The sequence below is a fragment of the Mastomys coucha genome, unplaced genomic scaffold (assembly GCF_008632895.1).
Source record: "Mastomys coucha isolate ucsf_1 unplaced genomic scaffold, UCSF_Mcou_1 pScaffold20, whole genome shotgun sequence".
Lineage (NCBI taxonomy): Eukaryota > Metazoa > Chordata > Mammalia > Rodentia > Muridae > Mastomys > Mastomys coucha.
The window spans coordinates 49,089,345-49,115,614 of record NW_022196903.1 but is presented as its reverse complement, the minus strand read 5'-3'; the positions used below and the strand labels follow the sequence as shown (position 1 = coordinate 49,115,614).

Below are 26,270 nucleotides of genomic sequence, written 5' to 3'. Positions count from 1 at the left end.
ACAGTGGAGACACTGCTGGTGCTACTGGGATTGCATCGGTTCCTTGAATTAACTCCAGCACGAGACTTAAAATATTTCCAGAGCCGCCCAGCCATTGCAAGTGTCAGGAGAAAGAGTCAAGAATCACGAAGATGATGAAGTTCTTCCTCTTCACCCTCAGAAACAGGCAAGGAGAAGTAATAGCTCCTATCGCTTCTGGCACATGGCGAATGGCTGAGCCTATTCTCCCTTACAGTTAGCGTCCTGTGAGCTCATAGATGTGAGCTTAAGGAAGCCCACGCCAACCTGGACGGTTGGGAGAGGAGAGTTTCTTCCAGGTTACTTGTGGCTTGGAGGAAGCTTGCGTTCTCTAATTTAGAACCCTTAGGTAAACAAGTCCTGTTGGCTGGTCCCCAACTCCAACCATAGCTGCCCTGTCCTGTCCTTGTCCTTAGGTTTCTGGCCAGTTAGGATTTTCCTAATTTTGGAAGGAAGCACCATCTGAGAACGGTTTTTCACCATGAGAAAAAAATGTGCTATTAATTGATCCATATCACCCCCAGAGTGATAAACTTTCCCTCTAAATCATAATCGCTTACGCTTGTTTTAGCTTAAATTAATTTATTTTATAATGAATATCTTTTTCCTTTGGCCTTGGGGCTCAAAGGTCACTGTGTACACTTTAGAAACTGGGGTACAGGAGGGGTCAGTGCACTGCAGTTTGTCTTGCGACCAGACAAACAAATGCTGGCAGTGATTCTTTAAAAATTTGTTTCATATTTATTTATTTTATGCATATGAATGCTTTGCTTGCATGTCTGTATGTGCATCACCTATGGTCCCATACCTACAGAGGTCAGAAGAGGGTGTCTAACCCCCTGTTTGATGTTTGTGAGCCACCATATGCATGTTGGGAGTTGAACCCAGGACCTCTGCAAAAGTAACCAGTGCTCTAAAGCTCTGAGCTACCTCCCCAGCCCGATGGCATTAACTTTTAATACCAAGTAAAAGGACAGTATCTCATAATAATAAACTATTAACCTAAATAGCTGGTTCATTCCACCCTATTCGTACCACAGATCAATGTTAAATACTAGCATGAATGTTATAAAATACTTTTTAAATCAAATAAATCAACTTACTGAGTTTACAATAAAATTCTTAAACCACTCATCCCATACCTCTTCACCAGAAAAAGGCGGGTCCTATAGGCTCCAAAAATACTTTTCAAAGATAAATAAAAAACAATACAAGCAAGTGTATACACATATTTGAGCATTCGCACATACACAGGAAAACATACAGATATACATATTATATAGAAATTAAATCTCTGAGACACTACCTCATACATTATAGGTAGGGAGAGAAACTACCTACCTGTAACCTCTTACCATTTCAAGAAAGATTATTCTATGGGGTAAGTACACCCCTAGGCTAGATGTGGTCAAGACTGTTTGGTACCCAAGCACTACTTTCTGTAGATCGAAGGGAGGTTCAGAAGCAGAGAAAGGAACTCCCTTGTATGGACACAGTCTTGACCGTGGCTTAGATCTGCTAAGATGCTTTCATGTTAGTTTATATTAGACAACCTCACTATCCCTGTCAGGCCTGTCCTGAGAACAACTTAGTAGGGCGTTTCACCAGGCATAGCCTCCCCGTTAACTTTCACGCAGGCTGCCCGACTTGCTCCGTAAACATTTTTCCTTTTCACTTGCTTCCTGATGTCAAAGCAGCTCAGAGATGAGGAAAGCTTCCCAAAGAAACTGAGGATTTCAACAGCCCCTGGCCGGAACCCACCACCATCTTCCCCCTGTGTGTCGAATAGCCTTCACTGAAGCCTGCAAGATCCTGCTCTGTGTGGAGCTTGCCTCCTCTGAGTCCATTGCACACATTTCCCAATCACACATCTCACCCTGCGACACCAGCCTCTGTGTTCTTAGAACAAATAATGCCTTTCCGAGCCTGTGCCTTTTGTCATAAAACGCTCGCTAATAGGTCTTGGCATGGCTCATTTGCCCTATCATGTAGGGCTCAGCCCAAATGTCACCTCCTATGGGACTTGCCCTTAACCCAGTCCCTCTCATATCACACAGCTTGATTTTCTTCATAGCTTCTATTACCATAGAGATTGTTTATTGATTGCTTTTTTATGACTGGGTTTCACCCCACTGTTTGTCAAACTCCATTAAAGCAGGAATATTGTCTTACTTGGCATCACCAGACCTTAGAAAGGTGCCTGGCTTATACCAGGCCTTCAGAAACATGGCAGAGAAACACTAGTGAGCTTCTGGGGAGCTTAGCAGTCACCCCAAAACCTAAAACAAAAACGTGTTAAATAAATTAATACATTTACGAGGCCAGGAGAAGTGATGTATGCCTATAATCCCAGCACTCAGGAGGTAGAGGCAGCTGTGGTTATCTATGTATGCATTCTGTGCTGACCTGATCTGTAGAGTGAGTGCCAGGCTAGCCACAGCTATATACAGTGAGACACTATCTCAAAAAAAATTATAAATGATCTCTCAGGGTGCAAGGCCTTCTTCAGACAGTCACTTCTGAATGTCATGAAGCAGAGAGATCCTTTTTGCTTCCTATACCAAGGCCTAGCGTTTGATGGGGATTCAGTAAGATAGTGATGATGTGATGCTCCCAAGACAGAACTGTGCTCTGCATAAAGTGCCCTGATGCAGCAGGCTGCTATTACAGTGTCACTGTGATGTCACCCTGTCCGGATTCATCCCAGGTGGCTCACAGCTATTGTCTTCTCTCTCTCTCCACAGCAGCCATTGACTGTCTCCATTCTCTCAGACCTGGAGCCTGTAATTAAGTTCCAGGGATGTTGTCATGGAAGTTTCTTCTTTCATATAAAAGAATTCAAATTGAGAGGCCATTTGTCATGCTTCAGCGGAACGACTATAATTACCTGGCCTTTGAGACATGTTCCACAAACCACTGCAGTACACTGCTCAGGGCCATGGTCAAGGAACAGCGCACATAATAATGTTAATATGTCATAACAAATCTTTAGTTGCCTTCAACACCACCTCACTAACAAGAGAGCTATTTGCACTGACTGTACCCAATGCATTTCGATGGGTCGACCTCACTCCTCAATGAAGGCATTCACCTTTAAATCAGCTGATGCTTTTCAGTATAGCTTTTTCTTCCTTTCCCAGGTAAGTTCTCAGGAATCTCATGATCTGGAACTTTAGATCTTTCTGCTGCTTCTGAGATTAGAGATATTCGCTACGACACTAGGTTCCTGCGGGGTTGGGGATCAAACCTGTGGCCTCCTATATGCTAGATAATATGCACTTTGCCAACTTAGCAACATCCATAGACCCGTTTTCCCTTTAAAGCTTGGAGTAGGCCTTCAAGGTCATTTAGTTGTCCCTCATTACTTGGCAAATTGGTGAAGGGAGACACAGAAGTAGTAAATGGCTTCCCCAAGGTTAAAATGAGTTAGAGGCAGAAGTGAGCATTGGTTTTCAGGACCTAGATTTATCATTGATTCTTGCCAGGCAAGTCCTTTCAACGTACACATACTGAAACTAAGAAAATGATACATTTATATCTTGATTTTTGTGTGTGTGTGACGCTTGAAAGGAAAAAAAAGGGAGGCAAAACTTTCCTCTGAGTCATGGTGGAACAGTCCTGGTTCTGTGCGTACTCCCCATGCCTGGGGTCCGGGGCAAAACCTCGGGTGAGACCGTCTAGATCCAACAGCCCACTCTGCCCTTCTCTGTGAGACCTCGGGCAGGTTATCTAATCTTTCCGGGACTCAGTTATTCAACCTATCAAAAGAGAGTGAGAATGCGCCCCAGCATAAAGCATTATGGCAATGTGTATGAAAATCTTCTTATGTGTATTAAAAGATTAGTCTGTAAAGAGAAAAGAACTCTGTTTCAGGTCAGTACAGCCAGAGACGAGACTGAGGCACACAAAGAAAGGGTAGGAAAAAAAATAAACGGGCCAGGGAGAGGGCTCAGTGGATAAAGGGATGTGAGGGTTAGAGTTCAGAGTTCTAGAACCCACATAAAGTTGGATGTGGTAGCAAGACAGAAGCTCGAGATAGAAGAATCCCCAGAGGCTAGAGGCCAACAAGCCTGGCTTATGAAGGGTTGGACAAGAGGTCTCATGTCAAACAAAGTAGAGAGTGAGTACAGACCAAAGGCCATCCTCTGACTTCCATGGCATGAACATGCTCTTTGCCCCCAACAAAACACATACCAAGCACACACTAACACAGCAAAACAAACAAAACTGAAATGCTTTCCTTGACTAGCAAAGTCAATTCTATGCTTAATGCTATCATTCTGTTTGAACCAGGAGAACATTCCTGCCACATTGTTACTAATAAAATTACAAAGCAATCAATTTCTTACCAAGGAGAGGATCTTTCTCTCCTTTTTAGATACCATTCTAGCCTGTAGATTACCTATCAGAACTCATAGCAATTTTCCTGCATTAAATCCCAATTACTAAGATTACAGACATAATTTACCACCTCGTGGTCTAGTATTCTAGTGTGTATAGTTTGTCTTTCTGTGTATGTGTACATGTACATAGCACATGTATGTTTCATGTGAGTGTACATGTGTATGGATGTATGTGTACACATGTACTATGGAGACAGGTCACCTTTGAGTGCTGTGACTTTGGTGACATCTACCTTGGTTTTGAGACAGTTTCTCATTGATCTGGAGCTAACCAAGTAGGGAAGGCTGGCTGCACAGTGAGCTCCAGGGACCTCTCTGTCTCTGCTTCTCCAGAGACGGGAAGGTAACTGTGTGGGTTACCATGCCTGGCTTTTAAAGATGTGAGTTCTAGGGATCAAGCTCAGATCCTTTTTGCTTGTTAACTGGGCTATCGCCCCAGGAATAAACAAACCAAAACAAACAAACAAACAAACAAAGAAATCCCTATTTCCAGAGACACAAAATACCATTATACCTGATATTGAATGGGTAATTCTACTTTTTCTCTGGTTTCTTACCTCCATCTTGTAATTCTCTGTTTATATTCAAATTGCTTGTATAAAAGTGAAAAGGAATGGGAAATAAATTTGTAGGTGTGCTAAGCTTTTTGTTGCTGCTTTGTTGTTGTTGTTGATGATGTTTTAATGCACTGCTTACATAAAGCATCACCTCAGAAAGAAGCTGCTACGACAAAACCAACTGAAACAGCTCTGCTTAACAGAGACTGCACTGATGCTGATGAGGAAGAAGGGGGAGCAGCAGAGGAGAGCATGGAGCCATGCCTGCTACTTAGCCCAGCTTGTAAACACTCTGTGACACAAGCATGAATCAATCATCCTAGACAGGCTGGGGAGCAGCTACCTCCTCTCATTTAAATGGGATAAAAGTGGAAAAAATATATATGGATGCTTAGGAAATGACCCAAACCTTAAAAAACAGGTGATAGGGCCAAATAAAATCATCTATAAAGAATGTGAATAATATTCTGAATAAGAATGGGGAATAGAAGGGGAGGGAAAGAGAGGGGAGGGGGAGAGGAAAGAGGAGAAGAGAGGGGAAGAGGGAGAGGAGAAGAGAGGGGAAGGGAAAGGGGAGAAGGAACTGGGTTAAGGGGGTCAAAGGGCACAAGTAAAACTTGAAAGTGACCTTGAGGGGAGGGAGAAAATAACATAAAGGGGAGGGGAAAGGAGGGGAGGAGAGGGGAGGGGAAAGGAGGGAAGGAGAGGGAAGGGGTTAAGGGGACCAAAGGGTCCAAGTAAAATTTGAGGAAGGCAAACCTACTGAGGACCTGGGGATTGAAGACGGCCACATCAAATCAAATCAAATCAAATCAACTTCTGAGATGAGCCAGAGAGAGCTCTTGAGTATGTAAAGCAGCTTGGGGGACAGTAAGACTCTTAGCATGTGAGGGAAGACACCAGACTTCTAGATGAAGTGAACGGCAAAACTAACACTTGTACTGAGAGCTCACTAAACCTAGAAGTAATGTGCTCTTACTGTTGAAGACGGGATATGTGATCATCTAAAAATGTGTCAATTTTAAACGTCTCCTACCTTAGGAAAAATGAGCTATTAATAGATTTATTTGTGTGAATCTTTATGACTTTTGCTCTGTGAATAGTTATAATAAAAGTCTACAGAGTTTTTTATTATATATAGTAGAAATATATAATATATAACTACATATTAATATATGGCTCCATAGTTTGCTTTTTGAATTTTAATGTTACTTTTCTTTGTTTTTCTTACTTGTTTTGTTTTAAGGCATTACTCCCATTACTCCTCCTACCTCAGCTTCCTATGTTCTGGGACAACAGTTATATAGTACCATACCCATTAGTTCTGGGCATTGTTTCATAGGTAGGCGTGTGTATGTGTGTGTGTGTGTGTATACATATGCATATATGTTTCTTTTTGTTCATATAACTAAAGCTAGGTCTCAGTGTATGAGCTTCCTAATGTGCAGATCATGTCTTTATGTACAATTTCCCAATAATAGACATTCCGGCTCCTTCCAACCTTTTGCTGATGGAAACAATGTTTTAACTGAACCTGTGTTGTTCAGGGAGTGGAAGTCAGATGAGTGAAAGGTCTATGTGTTTTTATTTCAAAAAGCTTTTGTTTACAGAAAAGGTTGTGTTAACTGGAAACCTCAGAACTATTTGCAAGAAAGCTGAGCTCCCTACACCCCCACAGGCTGGTGTCAATCTGGATCTTATCCTGTGATGCCTCTAAGACTGAACAGCTAAGACGATGAAGACACAGAAAGCTTTATTGGAAACACAGCTGTGACCTGACGTGGAAATCCAGGTGTTCTGTCAGCTGCAGCTAGAAGGCTGGCTGTGCATCCCAAGGCTTACAGCTCCGGGATAAGTCATCGTGGTGGAATCACCAAGGAGCCAGTGTAAAGGAATTTGGGGACTGACTAATGAAGACAAATGAAAGATGGCATGAGTTCTACCTGGGTAAGTGACAACCGAAGAGGAACCCTGTAAACATCCAGGAGAGCCAGTTAGAGCCAGTTTCCATCCCTTGGCTCAGTGGAGAGTGACAAGAGAGGTGGAAACATCCCTGCCAGGCTTTGAAAATGAGGAGTCAAGGATGCATTGGTCCAGAGAATGACCTAACAAGGCAGCTGGAGGAGACCTTCTTACCCCAAGACTGTTTCAGATAAAGCTGTGTATTTGCATCAGGGGGTTGTCTGGGAAATAGGAGGGTTGGGTGAGTCCCACCTCCCCATTCCCCTTCTCACAAACGCCAGCCCTCAACTGCCACTTTTGATTTATTGATGCACACATTTGCAAATGGGCTGCAGGAGGCTTCTTCCAGAGAAGTTGGGTGAAAACAGGTTTTCAGTCAGTTCCAGGGCAGACACACAATGAGAAGGCACTTCAAGGTTTATAGTGTGATTAGCTTAATGGGCCCAGAATGGGTTGGGATCCAATGAGAGCAAAGGACAATAGCAGGAGTGGGTTGTGCCTCTGCGTGCACTTCAGTGTGTCTGTGACAAGACTCCCCGACTTCGGAAGGTTTGAGATGCGTGTTAGGTCACTACTGTGCAGCCAAATGGTGGCAGGCCCACTAAACCGTTGCAAAATGTTAGATGAGAAACTTTCCAGAGATTTCTTGCTAACACTTCTAAACTGCACAGGTTCTCTGCACTGTCCTGAGAAACCAGACCTTTTATGCTTTCTCTTTGAAAATGGTTTGGGGAAAAAAATAGATAAGAAATGAAAGTTTTGGTGTGCATCATCTGTGGAGCACAACAGGTGTTTTTGTTTGTTTATTTTTTAATTCATTTTGAGATAATAAAAACAATTACATTATTTTTCCTTTCCCCTTCTTCCTTCCAAATCCTTCCACACACTCCTTGCTCTCTTTCAAATTCATGGCCTTTCTATTAATTGTTGTTACATGTATGTATATGAACATTCATACATATTCCTAAATATAACCTGCTCAGTCTGTGTGTGGCATTGCTTTGATGTATGACTACATGTGGTGTTGGATAACCAGTTGCTGGGCTCTTCCCGGGGAAGACTATGGCTCTCATCATTCCTTAGTTGCTGCAGCTCTTTGTGTGGGCTTGAGGCCTCATGGGCTTTCCCTATCGCCCACCTTAGCATGTCTATTGTTGTTGTCTTTGTTCAGCTCAGTCCTTTTTTTTTTTAAGATTTATTTATTTATTATATGTAAGTACACTGTAACTGTCTTCAGACACCCCAGAAGAGGGCATCAGATCTCATTATGGATGGTTGTAAGCCATCATGTGGTTGCTGGGATTTGAACTCAGGACCTTCAGAAGAACAGTCAGTGCTCTTAACCACTGAGCCATCTCTCCAGCCCCTCAGCTCAGTTTTTAAGCAGTCCTGTTGCTAAGACTTTATGGGTGTAGCTTTGGTCATTCCTAGGAAACCCAATCCCACAACAAATTCCCTGATCCTCTGGCTCTTACCCATCTTTGCATCTCCTCTCTCACAATGTTCCCCAAGCCTTAGGTTTGGGGGTTATTTTGTAGATGTATCAGCTCTACAACTCTGAATTTTGACTGGTTGTAGTTTTCCCGTAATGGTCTCTGTCTGTCTAAGTGGATTTACTGGAGTGAGCTCTACTTACAAGGAAGATTTAATGAGGACAAATTGCTATAGCTTGCCAGAATTTTCTAGGTCCTTAGGCCGGGCCTGAAGATGAACTAGGCAGAGATGAAGAGGTCACCAAGAGCCCTGAGCTGGAGTTTGTGGTCACTAGAGGGCACTGGGGCCACATGGAGCTTCTGGCTTGGGCCACTGATGCTGCACACTGAGCTGTACTGAGAACCTTCTGTTCAGCGAGGGCCTACTGAATACGTTCCAGGAGCCCAGGTTTGGCTGCAGCAGCACACAGATGAGAGGGCTAGGAAGCTCTATGGGAACTGCTTGTGGTCCTTCCTTCTCATCTCATCTGTCTCCCTTCTTTTCTCTTATAGCTCAACCACACTGGCTTTTTTCTTGGTCCTTGGATGCATCAAGTTAATGCCTGCGGTGTCTGCCACTTGACCAGTTTTCTGGAGTCGGGGTCCTCTAGACACTCTTCCCAGATCATGCACTGATTCCTTCTCTTCCTCCCAGGGCCTTTGCTTTCTTGAGGATGTTTGGCCGTGTACATGTGAATGTCTTTGTTTAGGTTATCTCCATATACTACGTGACCACCACAGAGAAACAAGGGCCTCCTTTACCTTGTTCTCTGCTGTCTATGTCACTTTTAGCCTACTGGGTCTCTTTCATGGGCTTAGACAAAAATGTCCTACTCAGGTTGAACAGAGCCTACAGTTGGACAATGTGAAGATGCTTCTCTTAGGGGACATGGATCTCAGCTAGAGCTTTGTAGCCAGGCTAGGAGGCCCCACACAGACTTAGGTACAAGTGGTAAAATTTGAAATTTCCTGATTACTATTTTCTAGGATATAGCAGGCACTCAGCCAAGTATTGGCTTAATGAAAGACAGAAACTAATACATCCCATGTGCGAAGGATGGCTACAGTGCTATTTCCAAGACTTTGGAAGGTGGGTCTAGCCTGTGTCATTCTGTCCTATATCAGGCTTGGGCCAGTCACCTCTGACCTTGAGTAGCCCTGTCCAGGGCCCTGCAATAGCAGTCACAGAGGAGTATTATTTAAGTGCAAGGATGAAGGTCCTAGAGAGAAAGATGAAAAAAGGCAGCTTCTGGTAGAATAGCACACTGCACCCGCTTGAAGGCTCACTCAACCACCTAGACAAGGAACACAACGACGACAGGGACTGCCTTCAGACTGCTGGAGCATGACCCACAGACCAATGGCCTGAGCCAGACAAGACACAAGCTAGCCAAAATGGCCTAGCCTGCTAGCTAAGGCAGATGTGGATATGGAAGGTGGGGCCCCAGAGTGGCTAGAGATGAATTCAGAGAAGTAAATAGGACTCAGCAAACCAAGAGTTGGAAGAAGGAGCCAAGTACTCTTTGCATTGAAGGGAGGGAAGAGATAAACAGGGAAGATGCAGGACCCAGTGTGTGAGCCACAAAGATTATTCCAGTGTGGGTGTGAAGCTGGGTTAGAGAGTAAGAGGAGGGGAGTGAGGGAAGGTGAGTGGCAGTGAGATCAACCACCCAACCAGCCAACCAACCAACCAACCAACTTATCATGTAAACAGTCTGAGGTACAGTCGTATCAGTGGAAATGGAGGAAATGAATTTGACAGATGTTGAGACAGCAAATGAGTACAGCTTGGAATACATTTTTCTCTAAGCAGAGAAAATGGACATAGTACTGGCCTGGCAGAGGAAGAATGGTCTATAGCCTTGGCAGTGGGAAGAGGGGTGACTTTCCTTCAGTTGGGGAAATCACAGGAGAAACAGGCATGATAGATGACAGTGGCCCTCACTTTCCAATATCAGAAAGAGGCAGTGATGGGATGGCCAAGTAAACACGTCTGAGAGGCTTGCAGTAGAGACAAGAGCCTGGGCCTGGGCATCTGTGAAGGGAAGCCCACGAGCAAACGGTGGCTGCTGACAATGAATCACAGGGATGACAGAGGGTCAATGCTCAGTGCACGACAGACCTCTGAAGATCCTGGCAAGAACACAGCCTTGGGGGCGGTGTGAGAAGGAAATGAGCAGAGATCAACCAGAGGGGAGAGAAGACAGGGCAAGGCAAAGCCACTCAGAAGGGGAAGTGGCAAGAGGGGCAGAGGCCGCTCGGGTGAGACAGGCCGTGCAGGAGGCAGTGCTGGTGCAGCAAGAGGGTGTGGGAGGGGTGAGGGCTGATGATCGTAGGGTAGATAGAAGCCACAGTGTGGTGAGATGAAGGGCAAATGGAAAAAACAGAACACATGAGTGGGAGCTGTGGCAGACACAGAGACAAACCATGCCAATAAAGGGGGCGAGGGTTTGAGGTCCAGGAACACCAACTCGGTTGCCACCCCCATTACCTTTGCCAAACCACTCCTGTTCTCTCTTGCCCCTAGGGCACTCTTCCCACCTAGTAGCTCTGTTCCTACAAAATATAGACTTTCCCCAGCCCTGGGTAGCTACATTCCTGGTAGGCGATTTCTCTCTCTGCCATTACATGCTTCTTTTCCTACTACTTCTTCAGAGACAGCCAGACAGCCTCCCAGCCTCTACTCCCTTAGCCTGGAGAACTCTCTCCTTCCCCCAGCTTCCCTCCAGAAGTTGTCTGCCTCTTTACAAATTCCATTCACCAGAGGAATGTCTTCCTGGCTTTCCTCCAAATCCCTTCTGGGCATTTATTCATTTAACAAATATTTACCTAGAGCTTAATGGCCTACTTGGCACAAAATATTGCACTAGACATGGGTACAGATAGTAAGGCAAGATGTAGAACGCAGACACGGGAATCAGTTGTCTTCAATTCATTCATTCACCCATCCATCTATCCATCCATCCATCCGTTCATCTATCTCTCTTTGCTAAGCTAGCCTCTGGCCACCTGTGCATGTCATCATAACTTGAGATAGGATATGACAGGGCTGGACTTAGGATGCTGTAGGGGTGAAGATGAGAAATTCTTTTAGCCAGTTTGTTCCTTGGTATCTGTTTTTGTTGTTTGTTTCTGTTTTGTTTGGTTGGTTGCTTGCTTGCTCTGTTTGTTTCACTGATTTGTTTGTTTATTTTCTTGGGAGGTTAGCTCCTGGCCATGATAGACTAAATTCTCATAAAGGCAGTTCTTAAGTCACCGCCCTGGTACTGTTGCTACTGGGAGGCAAAGGAAGATTCTTTTACCCATATTCAGAGTCAAAAGGTCCTGAAGGATGAAGATAGGAAAACAGATTAAAGATCTCCCATCAAAAGTAGAGTGTTTCTAGGTGCCTGGCATTTTAGAGTCTGCTGTAGGCTCCTTATGTGTATTATCTTAAATATTTATAGTTTTCCTGAGTTGTCTTTCCACCCACTCATACATCCATATCCACCTGCCCATCCAAAGATGGAGCCAGCCAATCCCCTTTAGAGGCTCCCTTAGTTTATGTCAGTCATGTGAAGCTGCGGGTGGCTGAGTAGGCTCCATAGCTGAGAGGGTACAAGGGTAGACTCGGACAGCTCCCAGTGGTAAATACTTTTATGTCCCAGAGAGGAGCAAAATGAACCTCAAAGAGGAAGCCATTTTCCCATGGCCATTTGGGATGTGAGGTGTGGAATTTAAAACTAGATCTGCTTTGTTCTTGAGCTTATTGATTTCTCCTCCATGGCCTTAGTCTCCCAGAAGGCTCAGCAATGCAGAAGTTAATGTGAAATGTGCAAGTCCTTCTGGTCTGTCACACCCACACAACATGGCTTGAATGTTACAGAAAATAGCACAGAAGCAGAAAAATCCATGACATTGTTCAATTTTCTGCCATCATTTAGAATAAAAAGTGAAATCATACTAACGTGGCCTCTTTCCCTCCCAATCTTCCTTTATCTCTCCTTCCTTCTCCTCTCCCACACATACTCACTCCTAGTATCTCTCCAGTTCTTCCTCAAGGGCCCTGTAAGGTACCAAGTACCCCATATGGCTTTCCCAGGCCTCACCATCAGGGCAGCCTCACCCTATGCTAGGCCCAGCTTGTCGGCTCACCGCTGTACTGGCAGCAGATGACTCTGAGTTATCACAATCATTCCTCACAATGGACCACTCATATAAATTGATGTAGTTAATATAATTGCGGTAATTCATACCAAGAACACACATCCTTCAGCAGCCGCTCACTCACTCTGACCCAAGCCTCCCAGATCACAGTTCATCTCACAGGCTGGGAAGCAGAACTGAGGAATTTGCCAGCTTGAGATGGACTGAGTCATCCCCTACATAGGATCCTAGCTGGGGTCTCAGAGCTCTTGTTCCTAGACCCACAGGTTATTGTGAGACAGCAGCGGGCGTCCTGAGTCTGCTCCTCTCACAGTGTATTGGGGGATATTCAGCCCTCACCCTGGTGGACTTCATTTTCCTCATCTGCCCTGAACTATCATCCAGGTGGCATGGTTTACTTCTTACCCTATTCTTTAAAAAATAAATAAATAAGTTATAAACTCTACTATGGTGGTCAGACTCGGCAACTTCCCTGGAAATGTATGGCCCAGGGTTTGCAATATACAAAAGAGTTCTAGAGAAACTCCGGAAAGCTAAGACTATGCCTACCAAGAAGATATGGGTAACAGAGGTCAGGGGAGGCTGTGAGACTTGGTCTTTCCGATATATCCTTTAATTTATTTGAATTAAAAGGAAATGGAGAAAGAAAAGATGAAAGAATAAAACAGTGGGAAGGATGGAGGTAGAGAGGAGGGAAACTTACAAAGGTCGCTTACAATTACTCTCTATTCTTGCAACTGAGACTGTATCTACATGATATTTATTAGTTTCCATTAAATATATTTATTAAGTGGCCCCTGAAGGGGAGTAAAGCTATCATCAATTAAGATAACTTCCAGTATATTAGTTATTTTAGATAACATAATTGGGCTCAGAACAACAGAACAAAGTAAATGAGTAACTTAATGGTAAGAAGATATCTGTGTGTGTGTATGTGTGTGTGTGTGTACGTGTGTGTGTGTGTGTGTGTACGCGCATGTGCGCATGCGCACGTGTGTTTACACACAAGTATAGAACCCAGGACCTTGTACATACTAAGCAAGCACTCTTACCTCTGAACTCCATTCCAATCCAAGAAAACCAGAAAACCATGCAGAAAATACAATTTTAAGACAATGTCATCTTTCTGAAATGATCTAAAACACTGGGCAGATACGATGCATCTCTTGACACTTTTCTCTCTGCTGACAGCCCATCGTTACATAATGGTGTTTTACACATGCAATATCTTGATGGATACAACAAGCTTGCACATGGGTATACTACCCCACTGTGTAGGCAAGTGAGCTGAACATGTACTTAATAAGCTGTGGAGCTGAGTACTAACACCAAGCTCTCTCTGAGTCTGAAAAACCATGTCTCCTCCCGTGTAAGACCCTGCTGCTCAAACTGGGCCCTTCACAGCCATCCCATAAGAGCTCTCCCAAGCATCATGAGATGGGCAGCACTGTACTATCCTTTAGCATAGAACACAAGGTCCAAGGGAAATGTACCTTGCCCACAGTTGGCTAGCTCATTTGCATCCATCTGAATAATTGCAGCCAATCCTTTGTCCCCAAATGGTCATCTTAAAAAGGCTGACTTATATTTTTATCATGAGAATTCAGTACACTTTCTTTATAGCATTAAACCTGTTATTGGATTTTTCTACAAGTTCTTAAGTAGCTGTTCATCTGTAGCAACTGTGATGGGTTGGTCCTATGACAGATTGTCAGGATTAAGAGCTATCTATCTAGGACTGGTACAAGAACACACCTGTGTGTCTGTGGGCACATTTCCAAAGAGGATTGACAGGTGAGAGAGTGAGTAGAGGGCTGGGGATCCACCTGAACATGAGTGACACCATCCAACAGGCTGATAGGCAGATGGAAAGGACTTGGAGGTAGGCAGCATCCATGCACATGTGCAAGCCTTCTTCTTCCCATTGGAGTTTATCTATGGATCACTGCTACCAGCTGACTCCAGCTTCTTCAGCCTTTTGTCAGGGCACTACATCCAAGCCTGAAGCCTTGGACTGAGACTGAGCCATTTAGCTTCTTGGTCTGAAAAAAAACAACTCCCATATTCTCTGCCTCTCTGGCATGCAAGCAACCATTGTTAGACTACCTAGTCCCATTGTATGGGAAGATAATGCATGTGTATGAATGTGCATGCATGCATGTGTGTACATGTGTGTATGTATATGCTTATGTAGATAATCTCAGTTTGGCTCTTCTGGAGACTTCTGCTTACAGAATTATACCAACTAATCCTGATATCTCCCTATACTAAGACAAATAAAGATGGCAGGACAGAGGAGCCTAGTGAGCTCTCTAGCTAGGAGGTAGGTTCTGAGACACAAAACCTCCTGAGACTACAGGTTTAGCCTTGCTCCTAGGTTTCGATCTCAGTAGATTATCATTCACTTTAAAAATAACTTCTCACAAAGGAAATATTTCTAAGACAGCAAACACATGGAAAAGGAACACTTCAGGTGCCTCGCCAGACAAACCACAGAGCAAGAAACCCAGCAAGCACACAGGAAGTGTTCGGTGGTGCACAAGAAAACGAAATCAGTCTGGACTCGGTAGTGGAGCACTGCAGACCTGCAAGAGGCCAGGCCCTGCTGGACTGTGCAGCATGCATTTATCACTGTGATGCAAAATGCTTGAGCAAAAGAAAGCAGGGAGGGAGGAGGCCTTCTTATAGGTCCTGGCAGGGTAGGGAAGAGCTTCAGCATGTCTGTAATCAAAGGGTTAAGACAAACAGCAAGTGGCGCCACTGATTTTTTAAAAGAGAAAGTATTTGTACTGCAAAACCCGACAAGAAGAATGGACCTCTTCCTGTTCCCTGCTGTTATCTTGATGGTGTATGTCTTCCTAGGGTTTGGGACAGCAATACCGCATGTGGTAGCAGCCATATCTTCTTGCTGTTTGCACAGTGGGACATTTGTCTTCCTAATTGCTGCATGTGAACGTTCGACATGCTCCCACTACCAGACAAAACCAAATATTGAAATAAACCTTTCCTTGATAGCCAGCTCTTGTCTGAGGCTATCTGTTCTGGTAACTTCTTCCAAACCCAGTGGCCTTGGCCTAAGGAGCAATAACAGATTTGCATGCTGCTCTTGGATAAATGATCCATGGTCGGTTGCAGGTGCTCGCCTAACAACTTTTTACCCATCGCTGCTCCTAGACCCAACCTGGACACTGGCTAGGCAGACAACACATTCTTTCCTTCTAGTGGCTCTTCAATGAGGAGGAAGGGGGAATAGTGGAATAGAATAGGTGCAGAAATGTTGAGGGTGCAAAAGGACCAGAGCGCAGGAGCAAGGCTGGGTAGGAAGGTGATCAGGGCAATTTCATCCAGAGGCAACAGTGGGACTGGACAGTAAAGGTCAAGTAGGACTTTGTCAGGCTATATGCTAGGGGTTATGGGGGTTATGACTGAGGTCAGAGTACATGGTTGTTTTCCCTTCTGAGTGGTATGGGAAGTCTATGGCTTGATGAGAACTGGCTTTCCTTGACTATATTCCAAAGTCAAATAGAGTCAGCAGTCTTGCTATGTGTCCATGGCTGAAGAGTGAGTAGAGGGTCAAAAAAAATGGAGTCATGGGGGGAGGCCTGTGCAGTCAGGCAGAGTGTTTATTCTTATTTGTTCAAGGCAGAAGCCCTAAGCTGACTCCTACCAGGGAGTAGCCTCTGGCTTTCAGGAGAGAATGACAGTGAGGTTTGAATTCCAAGGGAAGCTATCCTAGTGGGGCTGCTGGCTGATCACCAAACCTCAGTACCCCTCCCTAGCTCAGTTGTTGTTAGCACCATCTAAGGCAGACAGACAGATGCTAAACACACATCAGATGCACAGTATGGGTTTGTTTGTTCAACACACTGAATGGCCACTATCGAAGTGAGAGGAAGATGAAACCCAGCCCGATGTCCTTAAAGGATTCTGGCGCTGGTGGAGCAGCTGAGGAGGTCTCCTTCTTCCATAGGCCTCTCTGGCACCCATAGGTCTAACACCAGTGTCTTGCAAGACTAGCTAGTGTCTGACTTTCAAACTTTAACAAATGCAAAAGGAATACATGATGTCATCACTAGAGTAACCTGGTTCAGGTCTCCTAAGGTCCTCTATCTCTAGGTCTGGGTTTGCTGAAGAAGCTGGAAGCTTCCAGTGCTTTCTCTACCTTGTAGGAAGCAGGCATTCCCCTCTGGGTACTAACAGATCACTTGCATGGTGCAGGAACAAGAGTGAGGGCAGGCAGGTATCTTCATCGAGAGCTGTCCTGGGTCTTCCACAGGCAACCTTCGAGTCATCTGGAACTGACTGCTTTTAGAAGTGTCTATTCTAGTGGAATAGGCTTTGCTTTGGAGCCCCCCATAACAGAGAATGAAAGAGCGACTGGACACTCTTCCACTCCTATGAATGCTGCTCCATTAAATGGATGGTTCTGAAAAGAAGATACATTCTGTTCTTGATTACCTCTGAGATGTTTACTATAGAATTCCAGACACCTTCCTGAATGTATTATGTGTCGCTAATAGGTTATTAAACTCAGGTTATTATGCCCAGATGATTAAATTCAGATCATTCTCCAGGTATCCATTGCTTTACAGAATGTCTATGGCATTCCTGACTCATTCCAGATGTCAATAACACCTTAGAAACAACAGAAACCACACATGTGGACACATCCAATAATACATAGCCTCCTGTACACATGAGGACACGGGTACAGTGAATTTCTCCTCTGCTCTGGCCCTTTGACTCCACTCCTCACACTAAGATGACTCAGATGAAACAGGTATGGACTCTAATGGATATTTTCTAGAGCCATTTCTCTCTAAACAGGACCACAAGAAGAGTGTTTCTAATACTGTCTGTTACAGTTGGTGACTGCCATGGCCCATCTGCCAGAAATGACCACTTTCATCTTATGGGGTGGTGAAATAGTTGCTGTAAAATCAAATTTGTTGACTACTCTGCATATATATATATATATATATATATATATATATATATATATATATAATCCATTTTCTACCACAAGATGGTCAAGTCAGCTGAGTTCCCAAGGTCAGATCATTTTCAAAATGCTGAGAGGGTTGGAGAGATGGCTCAGTAGATAAAGCAGTTGCTAAGCAAGCATGAGGACTGGAGATCTGATGCCCAGAGTCCACATAAATGTAGGCAGTCTTGCTGGGCCATATGTAGTTTCAGTGCTTGAAAGCAGAAAGATGGCAATCCTGACGGTAAACTGAGGTGGTGCTCTAGCCTTATCATTGAACTCTGAGTTCAAATGAGAGGCCTTGTCTCAATAAATGAAGTAGAGAGCAATGGAGGAAGACTTCTGATATCAGCTTTGGGCCTCGATAGACACATGCACACATATATATTCACATCTGCACACACAAACTCACTTGTACACATACCACATACATATACATGCATAGACCAAAAAATTTTCCATAGTCAGACTCTATAGCACAATGTTTTTGTCATTCATTGTATTTTATATTATATATATATATTATATATATATAATATGTATATTTTATGTATTAGTATGGTGCTTTTCAATACTTCACATCCATCCACCTCACCTCAACTCCTTAATGGCTACCCCAAATCCCCAGAATACAGTATGTGCTGGTGCGTGTGTGGGTTGGGGTGGGGTCAGGCATTATTTGGAAATTCAATAAGAAGTTGAAGGCCTGGGAATAAATTATTGAGGAAAACAACAGCAATATGAGGCATGCTTGAGACTCAGGGTGTAACACCATTCATGGATTCAGAGCAGAATCTGGCCACTGGCCTACAAGTCTACGACTCCTGTCATGCTCCTTCAACCTGCTTCTGATCTTTATTTTTGAGACTATGCAAATGAGGCAGGCTGTCTTAAAGGCTTAACGCCATCTGTAGTTCTTTTACTGGCTCTTTCTCAAGGGCTTTAATTGCCCCCCCCATCTCTTCTGCATGAGGTTTTCCTGTCTACTGGGCCTTCCCTCCAACTAGAGATTAGCTCCTGAGAATAAGATTCTGAACAGAGTATTGAGAAATCTTCCAATGAAGCCTAGGTATGAAGGTAGGGAGGTCAAGTCAGGTAGATGAAATCTGGGGTCACAGTGGTATGGGATGGTGTAGGACAGCCAAGAAAAATATGGGCCTCAATCCAAGATGTACCTCTGGAGCTGGATCCCACATAGCTCTGAACACCCCAGCCCAGGTTATAGGACCCTAATATCACACCCTCGTCCTTCAGTTCCTCTGACTCTGACCTCCAGCCTGTCCTGAAGGCTACCAGCATCAGGGAGCTAAGCAAGCCTCCCCTGTAAGCTGGAAGTAGGGGAACACTTGTTACAGTGGGACAGTGGTTTGACTTGGTTTCTTATGTGGCCCAAGGGCTTGCAGCTAGGAAGTTCTGAGTCCTAGAAGCCAAGTTTGGTTGAATAAGCTAACTGTCTCCAGTAAATTCTGGTTGTAAAGGCACTGGAATACGGTTGTTAGAAAGTGAGACTTCTGTATCTATCTGCCTGTTCTGCATGATCCTGCTGCCATGCCACTTAAGGCCCAGAACATACCAAAGACATTACTTGGACTTTTTACCCTCCAGATCTATGAACCAAAGAAGCCTCTTCTCCTACGTTCCAGCCTTCTTCTATAATAGCAGTTCTCAACCTGTCAGGACCCCTTTGGTGGCTGAATGACCCCTTCAAAGGTTGAATATCAGATGCTCTATATATCAGATATTTACATTACAATTCATAACAGTAGCAAACTTAGAATTGTGCAGCAGCAATGAAAATAATTTAATGGCCAGGGATCATCAAAGCATTAGGAAGGTTGAGAACCACTGTGTTTTAGCAATAGAACCAAAAAAGTAAAGTGCGTCTCAGGTACTGAGCTTATATTACCTTAGACAAACAAACAAACAAACCAAACAATAACAAGACCTCCAGAAGCACCGCAAGCTTTCCAACTCGCAGTGCAGGGAAAGGGACCTCTTCCGACAGGGCCACAGCCAGGGCTGGGCATTCTTCGCAGTTTGAGTCAATAGTGAGAAGTTCTATTCACTGAGTGCTGACTTGTGGCCTAGGCCAAGCACTTCACAGTGATCTCTCCATTTTGTCTTCCCAAGAATCCCACAGAGAGACCTGATCTAATTGCCCCTATTATAAAACTGAGTAGCAGAGCTTTGAAGAGAAATGGCCTCAGGCATGCAGCTGCTAAGGGCTGAGCCTCAGAAGGCCTCCAACCACCACACTTAACCATCACACTAAACTGCAAGTGCCACCAACCGCCACTCCCTGTGATTAGGATAGAATAGGAACTGTAATATAATATTAGTCTTAATTTCCAGATTGTGAAAGTAAAACCACCCAATTTCTGATTTTGGGTGGGTGTTGTGGGGGGGGGCACATCCCTTCTGTTTGTCACCCATCTATCCCATCTTCCAGCCAGTCCTGTAAGAAATCAATGAGTTGGATCCCAGATTTAAAGAGATGAGCAAGTTTCTCATAGAGGATCTTTTCCCTTCAAGAAGTCTTCTTGGTGAGAGCACTGACCTCACTTGCTGCACCACACTGACTTCACTTGCTGCACCACACTGACTTCACTAGCTGCATTGCATTGGCCTCACTAGCTGTACTGCATAGACCTCACTAGCTGTACTGCATAGACCTCACTGGCTGTACTGCATTGACATCACTAGCTGCACTGCATTGACCTCACTGGCTGTACTGCATTGGCCTCACTAGTTGCACTGCATTGGCCTCATGTGTGCACTGCTTGGCCCTACCATCTCTAGCTTCCAACGACCTTCTCTCAGTGGAAAGCAAGGCAAGGCAGGATGCCTGTGTTTGTTGCAGTGTTCTCATGGCAATGTGCGACAATGTAGGCAGCAGATGTGGGCTTCCATGAAGCTATTCTCCAGCGGCTCTAGGCATCCCCAGGCTCCCAAACACAGTTCCCTCCTGCTGCCTATTCATCCCCACAGGCCTCTCACTGTTGAGCACACCTGGATGCTTCAAATTCCCTTGGCCCTCTAAACCTGCCTACACCTGTCATCAGACCCTTCATCAACTTCTCTTCAACACTGCATTTGAGTGTCTTCTGTGTCCTGCGGGACCCTGGCAGGTGTCTTCTGTCACCACTTGGATCATATAAAACACTGCAGCCACACCTGAACTCGTGTGACTGCACATCTACTTTTGCAGTAAATCTTTACTTACTTTTTATAAACTAGTTGAACACACTACACAAAGGGAGGAGAAGGATCATTGATATTCTGCATTTTTCACAGCTCTGGCTCTGTTCCACTAGAGGGAAAGCTGCAGGCCCATCAGCCAAAACAGCAAGTTGATTCCCAACTGTCACCATTAAATGAGGGTGGGTTAGATGAATAAACATTTATCCTGAGTAATTACATATTGTAATAAGTGTTTATCCTGACTCCAAGTACATCAGGAGACCTTGGTCTGCACCTCTACTCTTTCTAGATGCAATCATAGAATCTTTGAGCCCACCCTTTACCATGCTAGCTTCTGAGCAAAGGCAAGGACTCAATTTTATAGACCAATTTTCTTTTCTTCATGTATTCACCGAATTGCATTTGTAAGATTTCCAGGAATTTAAACTACATGGGTGGAAATATTAAATGATTTCTGGGTTTTTCTTAAGTATCCACAAACACATACAGTATCTAAGAACTCAATTTGTCTCCTCGAGGTCAACTGCTAAGACTGAGTTCTAAAACCCAGTTTCAGAAAGACCACCTTCAGGAACAAATTCTTATTAAATGAAATAACTATTACCCCTTCCAGGAGAGAGACTGTCCCAGAGACTGAGGAACTCCAGCTGGGACAGTTTCTCGGAGGAATTGTTGGTTTCCAGTACCCCTACACAGAAATTACCCGGTCTGACTTCAGTGCTGGCACAAACTCTTTCAGTTCAGTAACACTGGCTCAAAGGGACCTGTTGCGTATGGATGACACTTGGACCTTATCACATAAGCCAAGATTGAAGTACCTCACTACATGACACTGGGCCATGAGGGCAGGCTCTCCTTGAAAAAGAGACTGCCAAGCATAGTACATCTTGGTGTGCCTTTACGGTGTTCAAACAGGCAGAGCCAGAACCCTCCAATTTTTTTTTTAGGAAATAGGTTAGAGCATGTGATAAAGCACTACACAGGCTCTTGTGGCCAACTTCATAAGCTGCTGACTTAGGACATAAAGACATTTAGAATATGTTTGCTTTTGAGGTGTTATAGTCTGGTCTGATCACAGCGTTAAAAAAAATAAATAAATAAAAACCTAACCTCGTATGGAAATCGACACTGAAGGTGAGTGAGACTCACTCGGCGTGAGCAGTGGTGACTAGGGAAATTCCAAAAGAGAAACCACAGAAACTGCCAGTGGGGCCTGAGAAAAAAAAATATTCTTTTTCTGAATAGTAACAGTCCCTGCCTTAAAATGTAACAAGAGGAAAGTATATTATCTACTTCAATCAACCCATTTTCTTTATTGTAGAGGCTTGCCGACCAAACAGTCTAATAGTACAATGCTTTACCGGTACCCAAACAATGATTGAATGCACTTATTCCTTGATAAACTCCTGCAGATGAAGTGTACACTCTGCATTAATTATTACCAATGCGGCAGGAAGCAAGCACAAGTCGAGAGTGGCTGGCTTTCAGAGAAATGAAGGTAGAGAAATTATGCCCTCTTTCCTCCCCACTTTCTATTGATCTTCTTAGAGCAATTTCAGAAAAGTTGCAAACCAATAATTTACACCCGATAAAAAAAAGAGCTCAAGGAAGATGGGTAATAAAAAAAAAATGAGAAAATATCTCTAGCTGGACCCTGATCTATTATGAAGGGCACATTGTCCGAATGGCTGGCCATTTTTCTTGCCTTATCTGAAGGCTTAATGCTGGTAAGGAAGATGAGGAGGAGTTACCCTCTTCGCTTCTGCTAGCTGTCAGACCTTGCGATTTAGCAGGCACACCACTATTTCAGTTCTGTGCAAAGCACTCTTGGACTAGGCGGAGACTTGGACTCTGCAAAGAGATGGAACCACATCTCTCCTCCCCCCTCCACTTGCTCTTACAGTCTACTGTCCAACTCATGTTGACTTATTTGGACTTGGAAAGAAACACTTCTCAGTCTGCAATGAGCAACTCCAGACAGTTGTAAAGTTGGATCAACTACAAGAAGGCTTTCCTTGGTTCACTGCAACTTCACAGGTACTCTGCAACCCCCAGTGGCTCACAGGTGCCTTTGGCCATCTTGAGCACCAAGACTAAAGAATTTGGGGGTGTTGCTTTAGAAATGACAGTAGCCGTTAACTTTATGGCAAATTGTGTGTCTATTAACAAATGGTAGAACGTCTTTTTTTTCCCTGCCAATGATGAAAGCAAGTCTCAAGTTGTTATTTTAGGTGAGCATGTGATTCCCTTTCTCCACAGTGGAAGGCTCAAGAGAAACAAGCCTACTCCTTGAGATTTAGTATGTAAGTCAGTGTGCCGATCTGAGCCAGGACAATCTCTATTTTGCTGTTCTTTTCTCTTTTTAAATTCAGCAATAGTGTGTAATTTGAAATTCCAGGAAATGATAATAAGAGGGTGGAGGTTTTTTCCTGGCCAGTAATTATGCTCCAATATTAAAGTCATGTTATATGAAATAGAAACTATGGTTATTTAGCATTTAAGTTTCTCCTTCATACCACACTGCTGGTATAGTGGCCTCTTTGATGCAGTTATCTTTTGACTATCAATCCATATTTGTATTCTCCACAGAAATACAGCCCAGGTCACGCTCTCAAAGAAAATGCTTTTGCAGGGTATCTATCTGAGTGATTTCTGGCCATTCAGACTTCACACAGAGACAAAAGACCCACAATGCACTTGCAAGTTCCTACCCTCAAGAGAACGAACGTGCAGGGCAAGGAGTTTTGCCTTAAAAAGGAAGTGTTTGCTGAAGTTGGATGGAGAACGGTCATGCAGAAAATATGGCTTAAACTGTTGCTTTCTGACGAGGACAGGACAGGGAGAGTCACCACCACAAAGCCATACAGAAACAAGGCTGTCTACCATTGGGCTTGCTTTAAAGATTCAAAGCTTGAAGCCAAACCCCAGCTATAATCCCAACGCTTTCAGGAGGACGAGAGAAGAGGATTGGCTTGACTTTGAGACCAGCCCAAACTATAACAATTGAGAGGCTAGCCAAGGGCTATGTGGCAAGCTCTCATCCAAAACCAAACCAACCAACCTAACTGGAACAAACGGATTCACAGTTTGCAACATTAGAATTCCAAACGCTTCAGCGGCTCTGCAGGCCCTAATGGGCTCCGAGCCTACAGGGTACCATTCACATTTCTGCTCCAAACCTCTGCAGATGCTGTGCCTGACAATGAGGTGACGCTTTCCAAGGCTGTTTTCTCAGAAGACACTCGATTTTTAAAACCTCCCCATTCCCTGCATTCTCTAGGAGTTAAAGGAAGCACGGAAAAGAAAATCAATCAGGCTACTGGGTGGATCAAAAATAAGTACAAATATCAAACTGTTACGTTAACTTTAAACTTCACCATTCAGGAAAGAAATGCATCAAGTTGCAGGCGTCCTTTAAGGCCATAAAACGGTTATTACCCTGCAGTATTTATGTAGTTCTCTAGGCTCCAGATGCATCACAACCACTAATTACACAGCTGTCTAGCTGTCCCAGTATGGGGGTTTGGTGTCATTAACCACATTACACAGGCAGAAAATAGGGAGTTGAGTGGCAGGGCTCAGGTTACAGACTAAGGAAGGTAGGAAGAAGTGATTGTGCTGAGAATCTCTGACCATACAGACATCGGACACTGCCTTGTGTTTAACATACAAGGGAGTTGAATATGGAGGTGGAGTCGTTAGAATCCATCTCTCCAGCGGTTCACAGCAGGGGTTCTGGAATGGTGGCCTATACCAGGTCCCTTGGAGTTAGGAGCTTAGTAAAACAGTCTCCTGGCCTCACCCCTAACTCCTTCATTTCAGGGATAGCGCTGAGCACAAGACTGTTTTTTCTGGAAAGTTCCCAGGAGAGGATGGAGGTCTGTGGCACTCAACTGTGAAAGCCTTCCTCGGGCACCTCAAGGTCGGCCTCCTCCCTCGCTAGGCTGCATCTTTAGACTTTTAATCCTCTCCCTTGCTCTCTAGCTGTCACATCCATGCCCTCAGTCACAGCTTGTCCCACAGATAGAAAATGAGGTTGTCATGGTGCACTGGCATCTATCGAGATGGCTCCACACAACTCAAGTTGAGGTCCTTTTGTCCTTACATCTACAAAATGGGCTGATGCACTACTTATTAATTAAGGGTTAGTTGAGGTCACCTGCTGAAGTGCCGAATGCCTGGCAGGAAGTACAACTCATTAGTAATTACCGTTATTACTATGTGTTTGTCCTACATCCATCGAACACATTCTAGAGTTCTGTCAAGGGGGATCCGGGATAGGACAAGTCCCCACCCCTGTCCCCAAGCAGTTTCACATCTATGTTTATACTAATGAGAGCAGTACAGTCATCTGCGGTGTTGGACTGTGTGAACATTTACAAAGATGTCGTCGTCCATTGGTGATCAACAAGGCAGCAATAAAACCTGTCTCCAGTGAAAGCTGATGAAAAAGATTCACAGCTACTTTTCCATCTGCTCTGATTTAATGGCAGAGCATGGATAGATGTCCTCCCAGGTCTCGCTTCTTCTACTGCTGTACAGTCGTTGTTCACTTAGAAACCTACAGAACAGGCCATCCCTCATTCCCTGAAGTAGAAGAAAGTATGGTCTATCGAGCTGACATTATTTGCAAACGAGGCCACATGCAGGGAGAAGACCAGCTGGGCCAGGACAGAATCAGCAGTGGGAAGGGCTTCCCAGTTTCTTGAAGTTGACTCAACAGTCTTGATTTACAGAAAAGGGCATGGTGTCCTGGGACTATTTATTAGTGGGTACCAATGACAAGCCTGGCAATAGAACTTCTAATCCAAGTTTCTTTCTCTCAGGCCTTTTCTCACATCTTCCTTGCAAACAGGACTCCAGGACAGAACACTCATTCCCCTCAGAATGAGGCAAGTACATGTGTGTCTCAACTTGGTAGAAAAAAGGATAGCATCCTAGAGAGCTGCAGTATTTCAGGCCAGCCACAAAACCTCACACAGGGCTTGCATTGTCTCTGCCTCTCTCTGACAGCTCTTAGCATTTTAGTGAGGATCATGCAAAAAGCAGAAAAGGCCTTGGACAGTTTGCTGAGGTTGGTACCAGATATCGTAAGTCTGCATTCAGCCGGCATCCTTGATAGGATGTGGAGGGGCCTTCAGAGGAAGGCCCAGTTCCTGCCTCGTGTCCAGGCTAACAACATTTGGAAAGCAGTTATGACCAAAAAGGAGACAGAACCCAGGGTGAGAAGAACTGGATGGATATGGACACCCAACTGGTCCAAATGAACCTCAAATCCCAGACAAGTTGCGCCCAGTTCAAAGGTCACTTCCCTGAATGACAGCCACCTTGCTGCAGAGCCTTAAAGAAAATGGGATCCATAAGAGTTGGGTTAGAAGCAAGGCATTGTTTTAGATCTAGGTTAGGGAGGAGGGAGAATCTCTCTAAGAGCTACAAGCTGATTCCAGAAATGATCAATGAGACAGATCATAAGGGAATGAGCCTGGTGATGCCTGGGTGCCACCCTAGCCTCCATAAAAAGGAAAAA

General features: G+C 44.3%; 1 protein-coding gene across 1 annotated transcript in view; it reads right to left on the bottom strand.

Annotated features, from left to right (window-relative positions):
* The window catches only part of Chn2 (chimerin 2), a 260,647-nt gene that overhangs the window by 128,402 nt on the left and 105,975 nt on the right, over nt 1-26,270 (bottom strand). The window lies entirely within an intron of this gene.